Genomic DNA, 15,628 nt, shown 5'->3' on the forward strand with positions numbered 1-15,628 from the left:
AGTTCAACTTGGTGAATGAGAGTGTTCAGCCTGCATCATGCAACATCAAACTCACAAAATAACATCAGGCTGCAATTCCTCATTTTCAAATTACATGGCTGGACAGTCGGCCGCTGTAGTCATGTCAGCGTTTATAGATCAACCATCAATGAAGTCCTAGACCTTTCAAGAATTTTAAACAAAATATGTTGAAGTGTACTTTTTATTGTTAATAGGGCATCTAAGAAATAAGCCACCGAAAACTTGGAAGCGGAAGTAAAACTGCGTTGTTTGCAGCGGCCCTCCCATTGACGACGTTCAAAAACATCGCTCACAAAGCTCCTCAAATGAAATAATTTCTTCACCAAAGTCTCAACCACCTCTGGTTTGGTTCCATAAAAAATCCCCGATGCTCTTTATTGGTACCTTCACGCTAAATTCAGATACTAAAAAAAATTGTCCCGTTTCCTCAATAGATACAACGAAATAAATGCTGTCATAAAGTTCAGACACACGTCCTTAACAGCTTCATGGCTGCCCCTCAGATTCACACCTCCGTATTGTATGGGCTAATACACACCTGCTGCTATGAGGGTTTCTGACTATCAACTGCAAGTATCTGTACGCTAGAAATTCAACACCATATTATGAAAGACAATTACTATGAACGCCTGCGGCCGTCATTTAAAAGGGAGAGGTATTTGTTCAGATATGCAACACTTGAATATAGAGAGTCGGACTTCTGAGGCATAAATCTTAAGGGCTGGTGCAACTGGAACGAAGATCAACATGATGCAAGGCTATAGAAGGCTGCCAAAATCAGTTTGTAGAAAGGCCTCATACTCTGTCAATCTTCTATTTAATTGCGTTAAAGACAGTTATAAGTGCGTCTAATAAGCGGACTTATTTTTATGGCGCACTATTCCCTCACTATTTAGTGGAGTCCTCAAAGGAAACGTTTAGCACTGGTTTTCAGAAGTTTCCAGAGATATAGACTGCATTGATGTCCGACCTTTCGAATCACTGTTTTTTCAATGGAAAGAATAGTGCCATTGCCATGTCAGTGGAATTTTGCTTACCATCGCCATGCAGTATAAATTAAAGTACAGGAGACAATATCGGTGAAGAAACATTGCCGACAATATTATCCATCGGGAAAGTATTGTGAAGTAGTTAACACTATAGGAAAAAATTGCGAGACTGGAGCGACAAAGTGACGCTTTCTCGCAATTGGTGAGAATCTCTTGTTATTCTCACCGCTATCAGAGATAATTTTTTAATTCTCACCGGTGAGCTGTGAGAAATGCACTCCTTGGTGAGAATAAAGTATGATAACAGATTCTCACCGGTGAAACTGGAAATTCTCACCAAGCACGGTAAGAACTGTAATTTTGAGAATATATCATACTCATCATTTACTGATAAGAATCACCGACTCGCTGTTCACTGATGAGAGAGAATCAACCAGACTCACCTTTCACAGGTGAGAATTATCAAGAGACTCGCCGTTCATAGATGAGAATCAACCAGACTCCACCATTCACTGGTGAGAATCAACCAGACTCGCCGTTCATAGGTGAGAATGAACCATACTCGCTGTTCATCGTGAACAGTGAACTGCCAGTCTTGCTGATTCTCACAAGTGAACAGCACGTCTGCTTGATTCTCATCAGTGAATGGTGGAGTCTGGTTGATTCTCACTGATGGACGGCGAGTCTGGTTGATTCTTACAAGTGAATGATGAGTATGATACATTCTCACCGTGCTTGGTGAGAATTTCAAGTCTCGCCGGTGAGAATCTGTTATCATACTTTATTCTCACCAAGGAGTGCATTTCTCGCAGCTCACCGGTGAGAATTAAATATTCTCACCGACAGCGGTGAGAATAATAATACATTCTTACCAATTGTGGGAAAAAGTCATTTTCTCACTCCAGTCTCGCAATGTTTTCCTATAGTGTAAGTCACACTGTTCCATGACACGAGTAGCAAAGTCAAACAATTGTCAAATAAAATTTAACATCAAGTAATTTCACCGTATATATTTGCAGGCAGAAAGTGATAGAGAGTGCAACTGTAATACGACAATTTTGATAGTTTTTTTTGCACATGTTTGCCATTGACGTCCACAGTTGTAGATCATGTGTGTTGTGTTTGACGAAAGACTTGAGTGCACTCGAGGTAAGAAGAAAGAGAAGATGTCCTCTTCTGAACAGATCGAAAAACTCACCACTGATCAAGACCCGTTGCATCGAAAACATTTCAATAAATTGTGACGCCCCAAGTTGCAAACTAAGCAAGACAAATGCGTCAAATTATTCCTTATTATATTTTACAACAGCAGTAATAGGATTGGACTACGTTGGGAACATGTCTCTCTTTTTTGTCACTCTTTGAAAACATGTCAATCAGTCGTGATAATGTCAGATGATCTCACGACGACAAGTGCATGCTTGCGACACATATATTGTAAATTGAAAGGCAATAGAAATAAGAATATTCACAGTGAAGAAAGTTTGGAGGAAACAGTTTGTCGAACTGTTCAACGTTTTCCTTTTGGTATATTATTGCGAGCGCATTCTGTTTTCTAATACATACTTGGCGATCGGAAGAAGATCACAGTTCCGGTCATATACTGATGTCAAGCGACATGCTGCAAACTACAAAATAACAAAAGAAACTGTTGCATTTTATAGATTTGTTAGATAGTTAGACAATTTATGCATGTAGCCAAACAATGTGTTTTGAACTCAAACACGACAGCACAGGCCATTCTGACAGCTACATGACATGACATTGTTTGTTATGACGTTAATGATGTGTAGGGGGTATCTACTAATGACAAACCGTTTCATGAAATGGATACAGGAATATGTCAAAGGCAATCAAACATAATTTAGTGAAGTTTTCAGACGTCTTCTTTCTGTAAAGCTCGAGCTTTACAAGTGCGATTGATTTGATATCTTTCTCAATATCATTTTGTCACAGCCATACCGCACACATGCTTGAGTACGCTGTAATGATGTCATTTATAATGCGAGCTAGTCTCTTCGGGCTACATAGTTATGTATATTTCCTAAACAATCAAAGAGAAAATGTTCAGAGGAAATTTGTATTTCTTAGAAAAACACATCGACCTTGCAAAAAATTAACTACGTCTGTTTTGTTGTTTTTATTATAATATACTGAGTGATGGGCATGTAACCATATGATTATAGGTCGAAGCAAAAACAGTCGTAGGATTACTGGCGGTTACCGAACCTCATTTTTGACCAGCCAATCCTCATCACATTTTAAAGCCATTAATGACATAAGGGTACAAAATATAAAATATTCATTTAAATCTGGCAAAATATACAAATCCGCGCAACCTCGAGTAAGAGTTGTTCAAACTTCAAACAAGCATCACAGTGGCAGGCGATGCCAATGCTATGTACTCGATTTCATTCAAGCAGTGGGGACATGGAGACATAATGTCTTTGTTGGCTGCTGTTTATCACAAAGGGACTTCCCAGTAAATATTAAAGAAAATTCTTCTTGGTTTTTCTGGTCGTACAACACAGTTAGTCTGTATTGACTATGCTGAGAGTGTTGCTTTGTCGTGACTTGACGTGCAAGCGTCTCAGACTAAGGGACTGCCTGAGATATACAGTGGTATTTGGGCTATGGAGAACCTCACCGTGCAATGCCAATTATATTCGTTTAAATCTAAGCAACAACAACTTAAACTTGTATAAAAGTTGCAAAAACCGGAAGACATTGTAAAAAACCTTTTAAGACGACTATAAACGCATTTAAGTTAATGGAAACTGTACTTTGCCATTACGCGTTGTCAATCTGTGGCTTTCGAGACAAAACATTGACCATTCACCAGACTACATTAGGATTTATACCGCCCTTTCATAAATAAAAAAAACCCATATTTTTAAGTATTTAAACTAAAATACTTTAAAATAGACAGTACAAATTCTACTTTTATGCCCAATAAATTACTATCTCATGATTATGTGCATACATTCTTATAACAAGAAAGAGCCCTGGTAAAAAGTGTGAAAAGAGAATAATCGTATTATTTTAACAACTGCCCAGTATCTTGATATTCCAAAATGTAATTTTACCATGTGATTATTCGAAACTTAAGGCTTTTCCTAGCTCTGTACGCTCTCACTAACACTGACTCTTTTTTGACTAACATCACTGTATAGTTTTGGCGACAAATCACTGCGTTATTTTTTGGTGACATAGTTTGAAATACGGCTCAGTGAAGACATCTCCAAAATCTAAAGTCGTCCAATCGGCAAACAAATCAAACTAATCAGTCATTCATTTTCGATTCCTTATTCGAGCAAAAACTAGGGTTGGAACTTGTACGCGGATGTACATTTTAAAAGCCTCTACACATAGGTGGCATATACACGGGCACGGGTTTATGTTCGGGAGAATACATTATTGATTTGACCGTTTGTCTTTTATTATCTTTTGTATGAAGATGTAATCAATCATGTACAACATATATGCTGTCAACTTATTTCGTTGTAGTCGAGGGGCATTCCTCCTATGCATGGCCGATTAAAATTAGTGCGTAGCTATATTATTCTTGCATTATAGTAGTCATCCAAAATACTATTTGAAGTCGGTCATATTGTGATCATTCCTTGTTGAAAGAATCAGACCATCTGCCTTGACGGTAAGTTTACATATGCTTTCTTTACTATGCAGCTGAAGGTTTTCACTCAAATGGCCGAAATTCATGGTATAAAACTGTGCTTCGTTATTTATTGGATGTGTAATCATGGCCCATGTTTTTGTTTGCTCTTAATATGCTGATAAGTTGGAAATCATCCAGTGTGAAGCTTGACAGGTATGACAGCTGACAATATGTTTATACAATTTTCTGTGACTATGGTTCCGAAAAGCATGTTAAATGTATATTAACTTATCTGATATGAAACGAGTTGATAAGGTTTACCTTTTTAAAGTGCACATTACAATTTCATGTTGGACAGGAGAATGTACACAACAGTTGCTGGGAAATTGTTGCCACAAAGAAAGTTTTGATTGTCCGGAATGTGTTATTTCTGTCTGTGTAAAAATCAAGACAAGAAGAAAATGAAAGAAAACGAAATCCCGACTAACGTACGCCTTTTTGGAAAGGCACGTGCCCGGAAACACACTTTTTGTTAAATTTTGCCTCAAAATCCATTCTGCGCAATAACTTTTCTTCGGAAACCCATCCAGAATTGTCACAGCCGCCGAACTCCGCTGGCTGTAGGCTTCTGATGATCATGACTTGAAATACTTTGCACAGTCTGTTAAATGGAACTACACATTTTTACTTTATTTCGACAGTTTGTGTAGTTATAGGTTTACAAATGTGTAGCAAACAGTAAGATAATGCCATTTTACTTGAAGAGAAAAGCGCGATCTTGATAGGTTTTGTTTACCATTTTCTTTTAAAAAGCAAGACAGTGATATTTTGTGTTTGTCATTTTCTTCAATGTCAAAGAAAGACTAGGGTAGGAGAACTCGTTTTGAAAAAAGTTAGCATGAAAATAGGAGTACCCCACATTCGCAGATTACACATACTTGTATTATAAAACACTTTGCATCAGTTTTGTGCTGTTGAGCGGATTTGAATATTTATTGCTATACTATGCTACAAATGTGTCAGCCAAACCAAAAGGCTTCTTATACTTGCTCGAAAAGAGCCGAGTACAAATGTAACAGCTGCAACGTCGTTCCTTTGTCGACATTTATGTTTGCAACACAGTTAATAAATGCCATCACAATTTCATAATGACAAGTATACCTTGTAACAGGGAACAGAAGCGGCAACTGTTTATACTCTATTTAATATTGTTATTCAACATACCAACATAGTTATTATTTTGAGACTCTCAACAGCATTCTTAAACACATATTCAACTTGTGAACAAAACACAGTATACATGGATATATCATCGTTAGCAATTGGCCTAAGGAGAAAGGAATATGTAAAAGATAGAAATGTACAGTACATGCACCTTCATACTGTTCATAGGCAATGTTGACAAAAGCTGAATATTGAGTATTTTGACATGCGGTAAATTAAAATTTGCCAGGTTTGAAATTATGACAGTAAACTGTGACGGTGAATTTTAAGAATTATTTCAGAGGTTGGGCACAATGGCTCAAAATATAGCCTCTAAAATCTCATAAAACGGGAATAGAGACACCAAAATAGGAGTAGTACATCCCTGTAGGCCAATGACCTACAGCAAGCTTTTTGATTAAAAGACAGTCCTGTCATTGAGTGTTTGGGTTCAACATTTTAATGCAATGTTGTTGACTTAAATGCTTGCCCTTATAACAGTACGTGGTCTGAACATTTTAAATCATGTAGTGTTGATTTGAAATGTTTTTGATTGTATGGAAGAGGAAGAGGGTAAAAACGCGCTGAGATTTTAATCTGACAGTGCCTCCACCTCCCGAGTAACTGTGTCGTACTGGGCAGCTTAAAATATTCAAAAAGGCCCGATATTTCAGCTTGTTTGCTATTAACATTGAACAACTGTCGCGCGAGTACTTCAGTGAACTTATACAAAATATATCTTTATTTTTATTCGATTCTTACTTGTAATCATTGATGCGCTAATTTTAACTGGCTGTGAGAGTTGTAGCTGCAGGTGCCCATCAAAGATGCGGCTAATTCATCGAACTCTCCTGTGATTTGTGCGATGGCGGTGCACTTGGTCGGGAAAGCATGGTGCATCCGAGTGTGCCCCGGTACTTCTGAATGCAGGCTGATACAATTTTGTTGCATGCCTAAAAACGTATTCCAATGAAGGTCAAGCCTACACCCTCCCTTATATGTGACAATATTGAGTTTCACAAAGAAAGCCTTCTCATAAAAAAATCAGAGTGCGCTCCTTTTTGTACTAGCAACCGATCATTTTAGACTCGCAATTCACTATTGTGTCGTTTCAAACTCATGCTAGTATTTGCAAGTTGTAGGTCATTATAGCTGTGACCTCCTCTTGTATAAGCCATACTTGTATCTTGTGTAAAAATACTTGAAGTAATGTTATATAATCTTACGTATTTACAGACAAATAGGATATCTGTAACAGTGCATGACCTTCACACTAGACACAGCATTTTTGACAGACGGTATTTTCACATCTATTAAGCAGACACAAAAATGTCACAGTAATATTTCAACACTGCGATAGCGAGCAGCTATTCTTGTAGGCACTATTCTGGATGGGAGCAGACCAGCACCCATTTTAACAGTCGAGGGTAGAGATCAGCACTGGCAAAGTGGACAAACAAAGTACTTCATTCAGTGGTATTGCGCGAGTTCAAAGGTCAGTCGCTGACAAAACGTGGAGCAGCAGGAACTTACAAGATTTGAAAGAAAAGATAACAGGCGGAGACATAGCCTAGAATCCTATTCGTCCGCTTGACTCCGTACCTCCGACCCACTCCGGGAGTGGGTCGGAGGTACGGAGGCAAGCGGACGAATAGGATTCTAGGCTAGCTGAGACAAGGCACTGCATTACTACATTTACTGTGGATCTTAGCTGTTGTGAGATGTGTACGGCCGCGACCACAATTGGGAATTTCACCGTTATGGTACACGCTGGAGAATAACAGTCTGCTATCTCTGTGAAATTATACCACTAACTTGAAAGTGACGAGTTTTCGTGTATGGAGGTATTTGCTCGAAGTCTTACATGGCAGAGGCATTGTGTTGAGAAGATGACAGGATCCGGTGACATCTTGAAAAAAAAACAAGGTACGTTTATTTCCAGTTTTATATTATACCATGTTTTTCCGGAAAGCATTTGACCATAGGTGTAACGTGTTTGGTTTAATCTTAACTATGACTGAGTATTAATAACTAATTAAAGGCGTGCTCAATGATGAAAATCATTACGTCTTAAAGTACAAATTGCCAGAGGCGTGTTCAATTTATAGGGAATGTGACAATCAATGTGACAATCAATTTGCCTGAAAGAGTATCGCGTACAATATAAGTTGTTTTTCTATCTCGCAGTAAATATATATCATGTATCTGTCTTAATTCATATTCTCCTAATTATACACAAATCATTTGCAATTCAAGGCTAGGATAGGCGGCTGTCAATGTTAAGATAAAAACGTTGACGAATGAGACTACGGGATGCAACCGTAGACAGTAGAAGTGAACTCGCTTCTACTGTGCATGATATAGCGGTTATCACATAAGTCGTGGCGAAGTCCCCTGAGTGTGTATTTCGCTGTGTACCTAACGACAAGCGACTGTCATAGTGAGTGGAGGGACTGTGCTACTGCGAACGGCCATGTAGCCAGCACTGACAAAATAAGTGTGAATTCCTGGCAGCCGATTCAAAAATCATTGCTCGTAGAGACCACCCGTTCACAAAGAACCCTATAATGACGAAATAAAATCTCAGATCTTAGAGCTGTCCAAACACTAGAATACTAATACTATTACGCAACATTTGTAGTTAAAAATGCGTTCCATCTCAATTTCAACAGTATCCTGTATGGTTAAACCTACTAAATCTCAAAAACCGCAATGTCATTTTATATATTTTGGTCTCTTACAGGACCAAACTTTCTGTCCGGTTTAAAAGCATTACATTTTAACAATCCAATTGTCAAATATAAAAAATAAGCCATGATTCTGCCACTTTACATACAAAAATTCAACTTCTGTCATCACGTGATTCACAGTTGTATTTATTATAATACTACATGCAGTACATGTATTTTATAGTGGCGTGGTGTAGTTCTGGTATCCTCTAGACTCTCACAGTCCCTCTCTCAATTGCTACGCGCTGTGGCTGGCTGAGCCTTGCCAGCTCAGTATTAAAGCTGGAGAAGCCGCGAAGCTTTCTTGCCAAAGTAGAGTTTGCCGGGTTTTGCCTAGTTAGACGCACAGTCCCTCAACCCATGTTAGACCATACCAGCAACAACACAGTGCGTATGTAGCCAGCTCGTATGTGTGAGAAAGTCTAGCCCTGCTTTGTGTTCCTGGCTGTATACTAGCTCTGCGAGGCAGGGCTGTTTGTTAGCTCTGCATGGCAGGGCTGTGTGTTACCGGCGTTACACGGCCTCCCACCACAGCCCTGCAATGGTCCGTAGACAATGGCGACTTCCGAAATCATCTTAATTCCGATCTATGCCAACCCGAATCACCCAACCGCTCATTGACTCCAAAATAATGCTCTCGTGATGCCCCAAAGCAGTTCCGATTCACGGCCAAGGCACAGTTGCCCGTTTTCTGAAATTCCGCTCCTCGCCTACGCTCATTTATATGTATATCATGTACACATACATGACTATGGCGCGTCTGGCGCAGAGGGGAATTTTAGAAAACAGGCGACAATGGTCAAGGGTCCAATGGCGGGCCGTATATTCCATGCCTTTGGACTTGTTCAAACCTATTGGCAATGATAATAATGCTTGAATTGGGTTATGTGATCAAGTCAAATGTAGCAAAATATTCTCTTGCAAAGATCTGTCCAAGTAAAGACTGTAATCTAACTGTACATTGCATAATCAAAAACAATAATATGTGTAATTCTCATCGTAGATCTGTTACAAAAATGATGCTAAAACACGTTATTTCAATTAAGCCTGATTTTTTGAATTCATGCTTGTTTTTTTAGTTCATAAGATCACACTAACAACACGAAACACAAACACAAAATCTGGAATATTTACAAGCAGAGGTGATTCTGATATCTGACATCATGAAAGTGTGACAACGCATTATTATTCATCAATGTAAATTGTAATCACGTCATCGTACGGAAAACAAATGTCACGTTTTCTGCCATGCACGACACTTAATTTTTTCATATATTAGTTGTTCAACTTAAAATCTGGATACTCAGCATTTCTTCTAAGATTAAACTTTGAGGCACCGCTTCACATCACTGTTCTTATTTTACCAACCAGAGGTCCAGTCTACTAAGACAATATGTCTAATCCATCACGTGCCTTTGTCATGACTCATAGAAAATTTTCCCCGCCTAATGAGCTATATCTACGGGAATCCCAAATCTGAGACATCTATACCCTCAACAGACAACAGAGACACTTCACGTTAGTGGACTCTATGCGCGGTCTCTCACCCAGGTGTTGTATAGTAATAAAGTAGTCATCTATAGTACTAGACGACTCCGTCTCCCGACTGCTTTCTCAGACCTGATCTTATTCAATACAAGTACCTCCACGCTTCTACTATCTATTAGTGGACGTGAGGTCAAATAGAGAAACGGTTGTTTCTCGACCTTGTCGACATCAATGTAGATTAGCCACGTCAGCCTTCCTTGTTAAGACACTGTATTAATAATGACGTAATACAAGAATATATTTCCTAACAAATACCGGCTTACTGTTAGTGTTGACTCGATCACAGTCCCTCAACACGTAACGTGGCTGAAAACAGTTACAGCTCTGTTCAGGCAAATCTTTACGCAAGTATTTACACTTAGTGTCAGTTTGCATTACACTGTACATGTTATCTCAATCTTGCATTACACGGAAAGGTCAGTACTAGTGGTCTCTTACAGTTTCTTATTAGCTACATATTTGTAGTTTGATTTTATAAATAATGTTATGAGTATTTCTTAAATATTGTTACTGTCAAATTGCCAGCGATCTTTAGTCTTCACTAGGTTTTAGAAAATTCAGCTTATCTGTTATAACTTTCCATTTCTGACGAAATGGAAATCACGTAAAGTAGTCATTTATTCACAGATCATGTTGCTGTGGATCCGTAGCCCTACCACTCACTTTGCTAGTGAAACTAGCGAAGGGCGGGAGTGGTAGGGCTATGGATCTACAGATCATGATGCAAATCACTATGTTGACATAACTATGTTTGGCAGAACTGTGTGGTTTTACAAGCTGCAAGACACACAACTAGAGATGGCGTAACAATTTTTCGTCATCTGTGAATGCAAGTTTGATATGTTGTAAAGTAACCCGTACACAGCCACACGTTTTGAAATTGTTAAATTTGTTTAGAAATCTTCACATGAAAAAACTGCCGATCAGACGGCTTTGATATTTATGATATAGACAGCTAAAAATGACCTATTTCAGATTTCTTTACATTGTGCAAAAATAAGCAACTTTGTAATTGTAAGGCAATTTTTGTCATTTTTGATTAAAATCACTTTAAGAAAACCCTCTTGCGCGATAGCTTTGACATTTGATATACAGGTTTACAGGAATGTTCAAATGTTACATATTAAAATAATGATGAAATCTACAAATTTGGTCAAATCATTGTTTATTAAAATGAAATTGTCTGATACCTTTGATATATTGTATAAATGTTCCTTTAGGTGAACTAAACGCGATATTTTGAAATTCTGATTAAATCTTTGATTTTGTATTTTAGGGCAATTTGCCATTTTCGTTTTTTTTCTCGAGAACTGCCCGTTTGATAGCTCTAATAGTTAGTTTACAGGTTATGTTACATGATATATTGAAATTAAAATGAAACCTGCAATTTGGTATTTTGGGGGCAATTTTTGCCGTTTTTGGTCAAAAAATTTGCTTCTTAAACACTACTCGTCTGATAGCTATGAATTTGGTTTTCAGGTTCCTATGGATTATTTTAATATTATATATTGAATTAATGATGAAATCCACAATTTTGTATTTTGGTGCCATTTTTACCATTTTTGTCAAACACTTTTTCTCAAAAATTACTTGTCGGATAGCTTTAATGTTATATAGAAAGGGATTATATAAATGTGATATCTTCTAATTTATGATGAATTCTTCGATTGTATACTTTCAGCTATTTTTGCCATTTTGGTCAGGCCATCATGAAATCAGCTATCAAAGATTTCCACCTTCCTAACTCAGCAAGCTCTTTGGTCTTTAACTCCTGTGGAAGTTTTAGAGACAAATTTTGGTTGGACTACAACGTATACTAACGAAAATTGCTGGCTTGCAGATATTACATAACAGGGTTTATCGTACTGTGATACACAAACTACAAACCTGCATTCTAACTCAATGATGTGTTTTTATACCAAAATAGGAGGACAGGTATGCTCAATGCAGAGTGCGATAATCCGAGGAGTGAATATTAGAAATCCTGGTATGTGTAAAATACAGCTGACTCTAAACGCACGTTTACCATAAAAAGTGAGTATTTATTTTTTTTACTCAGATTTGAATTCTGCTCAATACTAACTTGTACATGTTAACTCTTCTTCTTTTTAACATTCAAATTGCAACTGCTTTATAGTCCCCAAGGACGAAGTCAGGGTGACTCGAATATTCTATTTAGTCTGTCCGTGTATCTATGCGTCCTCTCCAGCATCTGTATATCTCTGACATGCCTGGGTCGATTTCTTTAAAACATGGCACAATAATAATCACAGTTTGCATGCATATGCAAGTCATTTGTGATTTCTATGGGACCAATTTGATAACAAGTTGGCAATTTCTTATGTGTATTTTCCGTTCACACCCAAATCAGAGATGCGCGACAGTCAATCTGCTTAAATGACGGCCAAATGTTAACAGTTTATAGCAGACATATGCAAGTCGATAAATTTTGATCTTATCAAATATGACATTCGGATTATCTTTTTGTTATGATAATATGTTGGGTTACAATATTAGTAAAAGTAAATAAAATGATCGATAAAAAACGTTTCACACAGATGCATGTAATATCAAACGTAATGTTAAAGAAAAGATGACAATGATAAATACTGTGGTGAGTACACTGTACATGTGTGTAATTATGAATCTCACAAATTTACTATTGTTCAAAATACAAATAGTAATTTGCCTGAACCCAAGTGTCCCACTTACGAGAAATGACCGAAATAGGAAATCAAAAGTAACAAAAACGTTTGTTGAATTCTTCAGTTAGGGACTTTTGCTGTCGTCTGTTGTAGGCAGCGGCATCCACTAACTGTTCAAATTCCAAGCATCCTCTCCAAAACAATTGGATTGATTGCTTTGAAATTTACAAAACAGGCTCCTTAGTGTTATTTACATGAAATGTGTAAAATTGTCACTATCAAAATTTGGATATTAATTTTTGTACTTTGTATCATTAGACTGACTTAAAAGTAATAGTGTTGTCACAACATTACAATGACTATGTAGACGTAGTGCTAGGTATCGTAGATTAATAACATGAAGCATGAACGGTCATCAGAAAGCTACCGAAAATGAGCTAATGCGACATTCTGTCTATTCCAACATGAAAATGTAAAACTTCATCATCAATAATGATTACATGTACCTATAAAACGGTAACTTTGAGTCCACCATTTTGACTGTTACGTCATGGAATATGGCGGTATCAGTGAGAGGTCAAAAGGTTTAAGTTGGGCTTTAAAAACCTTTGTCCTTTAATATTCAGATGCTCGATGTGATATCAACATTAACAAACATGAAATTGACGAAACGAGGGGAATAACACGACGGCGTACAAAAGTTTTATTAGCAAAGATATCAACTCTTAACAAATAATAACTATGTAATTTTGTTGTTGAGAAAGTCACCTATCAATCATTCATGTGAACAACTTTAAAATGATCTAACTTGTTGAAAAGTCTTCTAAAATGCCTCATAATTATTATTCTGTCAACGATTATGTACTGGGTATTTGCACTGTGGTCGGCTTTCAGCAGTGATAATTATTCACATCACTCTGCCGTTGTTTTATGCATTCTGCGACAAAATACGTACACGTACTCATCTATTTATTAACTCAATTCAAAAGTTACGGAAGTTCGCGGATTTCTGTGAAAATTGATGTGAATGTCGCAAGGATGCATGATCTGTGTCATCTTTGTACAAATCGTGATGATGTCTGCAGTATCATCTTCTGGGGCCTGATTTTTTGCTATTTTGGGTAAAACATTGAACACCCTCTTCTTAAAACAGCCATATCCAATCGCCTTTGTATGCAGGTTCTCAGGGGCGACCTGGCTGAGATTTGTTGAAAGTGTGATAAAACTTGCATACTTGGGTAATATGTATCAGTTATTGTCAAACAAACCCTCTTTCGGATAGTTGAGCCATGCTAAAATATTAATGTTATTACTCAAAGTGTGCCACCAATGCATGACGCAATTAGTTGGCTTTGTTTGGTCATGCAAATGATCTATGGCTTTTCTCTTTGCCATCACAAAAATATGATGTTCACGTTATTTAAAAACTTACTATACAAAGCAAATGATGTTCTCTAATTTTAAATATGAATGTACAGAAAATGGCTGCGATTTTATTGTAGGAAATTGAATTCAATTCAAGATGACAATGTGTTTTAAATAAATATGTAATTATAGCGGGAAAAAAACTGAAACTTCTGACAGTCGTTTTTCAGGCTTTTGTTGCATGCGTCTGCATCAGTTTCTAGATTTTCGCCAAACAGCGCATTGAAATACAGAGATCTCAGCGTGTTAACACGGACTGTGCTGCATTGTTACTTTACTGTTGATAATCAAATCATGTACATTTACATTTTAATGAAAATAATGCACCTGGTAATGCATCTGATACACTAATAAGCTACGTCAACGGACAAAATATTTTCGAATTTCAAAATGATGTTAATATCTCATATGATCATCAAATTTATTTTGTCTGAAGAAAGTGATTATATTATGACAGAGGTGCAAGTCTCTGAAGACTTTGCTTGCTTTCCCTAGCAGAATAACTTTCGTTATAGTTGTAACCAAACTTTTGTTATAGTTGTTCTGATTATGTAATGTTTACATTACTCCTTTATTTCTCAGAACCTTGTGGTTAATATGCATGCAGTTATTCGATAAGAAAATACTCAAGAGCTGATTTATTATATCAATATCATTACCATGTATATTTTGATAATCTGTGTACTTTGTTGCTCTCCACTTCGAGCTACGAAACTTATGAGATGAGTTTATTGTCTAATGGAATCTTTTGTTCTCGCTGAACTTTGCACACGTCTTTGGATTTACCCAGAAATAAAATTGGTCTAAAACTCATCCAGAATTAGCACTGCCAGGGTTATCTCGCAGTTAAGCTGTACTCTATAGTTACCTGAAAGCAATGTCATTGTAATATTCAGTGTTTACCTATCTTTTACCCGGAATGATTTCCTAACAAAGCGTTATTATTTCTTACATAGATAGCCGATGCACTCATGGATTGGTTGGAATTCTTCATGCTCGAGTCAAAACGAAAGCTAACTGTGATGAAGATTTTTGATGGCTAGCCGATCTCTACACGGGGACACAATGATTTTTTCTTTGAATGTCTGTCAAGATTGTATTCAAAAATGTTTATGTTGTAAATATTTCGTATGCAAATTCAGTAAATTGTCCATTTATCTCGTCATCCACTCCTGTTTTCAGCCAAAATAAACAAACAAAGGAAAAATTGTTAAAGTAAATAAAGATCTTTTACACCCAGTTTAGGTAAAAAGTCAGACAGTATTGAACATATCGTAGAGGTACTTTGGATGTTGTGGAATTAGCATTTATTGTGTCAGTTACAAGTGTAATTGGGAATCATGCTCTCACCACAGGAGTTCACGTCAGTTAAGGTATGAACGAAAAATATTACTGAAAGTGCATATAGGGCAGAAAGCTCTTAGCTAAGTGTAACATTTAGTGTTTAATTTT

At 37.1% G+C, this 15,628-nt stretch overlaps 1 protein-coding gene and 1 long non-coding RNA gene across 2 annotated transcripts in view; one reads left to right on the forward strand and one right to left on the reverse strand.

Annotated features, from left to right (window-relative positions):
- Nucleotides 1–15,628, reverse strand: part of LOC139129490 (uncharacterized) — a 76,745-nt gene that overhangs the window by 38,602 nt on the left and 22,515 nt on the right. The window lies entirely within an intron of this gene.
- LOC139129489 (uncharacterized) overlaps nt 7,419–15,628 on the forward strand; it is an 8,909-nt gene continuing 699 nt past the window's right edge. The window contains exons 1-3 of the long non-coding RNA XR_011551596.1: nt 7,419–7,755; nt 12,034–12,140; nt 15,133–15,628. The exon at nt 15,133–15,628 is cut by the window's right edge and continues 699 nt beyond it. This is a non-coding gene — a long non-coding RNA (uncharacterized lncRNA). The remainder of the gene's footprint in view (nt 7,756–12,033; nt 12,141–15,132) is intronic.

Source organism: Ptychodera flava, chromosome 3 (genome assembly GCF_041260155.1).
Source record: "Ptychodera flava strain L36383 chromosome 3, AS_Pfla_20210202, whole genome shotgun sequence".
In the NCBI taxonomy this organism is placed as follows: Eukaryota; Metazoa; Hemichordata; class Enteropneusta; family Ptychoderidae; genus Ptychodera; species Ptychodera flava.